Consider the following 2,454-nt stretch of genomic DNA (forward strand, 5'->3'; position numbering starts at 1 on the left):
CTCTTCGTATTTGGTTAGGATGGAGGTAGATTAATTGTTTTTGTTTCTGAAAAATTATTACAAAAATTATGTATATATAATTATATTCCAAAAATTTGTTGGTAGAATATGGAAATAAGTAGCTGTCGAATGTCTGTGTAACATTAGAAATCCAGCAAGTAGATCACAAATTTTGGGTTTAATTAACGTTTGTTTATATATGTTACGTAATGTTTATATATATAATTATATTATAGAAATTTGTTGGTAGAATATGAAAATAAATAGCTGTCGAATGTCTCTGTAACATTAGAAATCCAACAAGTGGATCACGAGTTTTGGGTTTAGTTAACGTTTGTAAAAATTTGTGGTAAGGAGGAAGGTGGGAGAGATTCCTTTTCAATACTCGGATGAGTAGGTTTTGGATCATCTGTTATTGTTATACGGCCAATTCACGTTTCCCCGGAGTCAGAGATAGTTTTGTATATCATGAATATTCAGCTTACATAACATTGTAATGGTAACATGGCAATCGGAAATTTTCTCCTCGTACATTCCATTCGTATTATCGCCACTATCAGTTCTGGCGATTAAACTGTATCATTAAATTATTACATATTATTTCATTTTAAACGAAATTGTCGCAACGTCGATGACGTGACTAGTTCATTGAACCAAACGTTCCAAGCTTTTCCCAACGAAAATAGAAATTCGAAGGCGAATGAAATTTTAATACGCGTTAACCACCGTCGTCCGTTTCTCGTACGTTAATTACTTACGGTTAATTACCTAAAGGTTGAAATATTTTTAGCTCTAACAACGTCGATTAAACCGGACTTATTTTTCATCCAACGAATAAATTCATTAATAAATGAATATACAGAGTGTGGCAATTTACGAAAAAATAAGAACAAAATATGTAACAAAATTTTATCATTTAATTACTCACATCCAGTCGTTAATTAGCCACGTTTATCAAGCATAATTGATAATTCCTCAAACTCGATTTTGCAAACTAACCCGAGAATGAAAATTTCTATTCGTTTCCTTATTATTCTCCTACAAGGAATCGTGTCCTGTGCTCTTTTGCATACTATTCGACCGTATTCTGTACGTTTGATCTGATAAATTATCGGATTGAAATTATCGTCACAAGTAGAGTTGTTCATTAACGAAAATAAATGTACGAAGACACAGAGGAAAGTAAGGAAACGAAGAGTCGAACTGAAAATGCCATTCTCTTCGAATTATAAAGTAGAAATCGCGATAACTGTTGTATATGACTTGTTAATAAGGTTGTATATCATCTTGAAACACTCGAGAGACCGCTTCCTGCGGGACGTGGGATTCGTCGAGGCACAGCAGCTGCTACAGTCGGTCGGTTTGCTCGTGGAACTTTCCGTTGGGCGAACGTGCACAAGCAGAGCGCAGGGTAAAATAAAATGTAATATCGTCCCGCCAATGTTAACACGCGGCGTTTGTTTTGAAACGCGCGTGCACGTGGTCCGGCTGCTTACGCTCTCGCGCTTAGAAACTGGATTCTCGCGCGTGCAATGGAGAAAGAGGAGCGACGTGGCTGCGTCGGCGAGAACGAGACGAGCTGCTCATTGATGAGAGCGAGAGCTGGCGTTGGCGAAACGAAGAAAGAATCTCGCTGCGTGGGAATATAGTATTGATCAGAAGTTTGAGGCCACGTTCAACGAACAGGCCACAGATATTTTTGTAACGGTTCAGCGATCCCAGCTATCGTTCGAGAGGAGACAGAAAGATTATTGTATTTTTCGGTCGAATGAATTAGGATTTTAAAAAGATAGGTAAGGCTGCTTTTGGTATTCTTTCTTTCTATCTTTCAAACTACCGAGTCATCGTTCTTGCTACGTTCTTTAACACTGGAACTACCGATAGTTAACACGAAGCTATTTCTATTCGACACGTTTCATATTTTGCGATTTGGACGAGAAAGCATAGAACATGGCCTGGTCCAAAACGCAGCCTTTCTACGTAGGCTGTTTCTCTTGGAAAATTTGTTAATCGATCGTGTTGTCACGTAATTTTTAGGGTTGGTTGGTGAAAATAAAATATAGTTGAGTCGTAACACAACAATTAACTTTGTTTTAATCAACCTTTATTGTGAATTCACCAATCACAATGTAACACGCACTGAATTAGCATAAATCACAATTCACTCTAATCACGTTATGTAAGACTTAGTTACAACGATATATTAAGTACGCGACTTATAAGGGTAGAGACCGATATAGATATTTTGACTATTCTAAGGATACAGAATAAGTGAAGTTTTACTGACGATACTGTGTCTGAGGAAAGCTAGGGGTGGGTGTGTCTAAGGACACGGGACTATCGGATTTGTTGATGACAATTTTGGTTAAGGAAGTGAGGGCAGTAGATACCGTCTCCGATTGGATAATAAGACGGTTGGCGGACCAGGAAGGGCTTTAGCCGCCCTCGCGAGGA

Source organism: Bombus impatiens, unplaced genomic scaffold (assembly GCF_000188095.3).
Source record: "Bombus impatiens unplaced genomic scaffold, BIMP_2.2 scf_0107, whole genome shotgun sequence".
In the NCBI taxonomy this organism is placed as follows: Eukaryota; Metazoa; Arthropoda; class Insecta; order Hymenoptera; family Apidae; genus Bombus; species Bombus impatiens.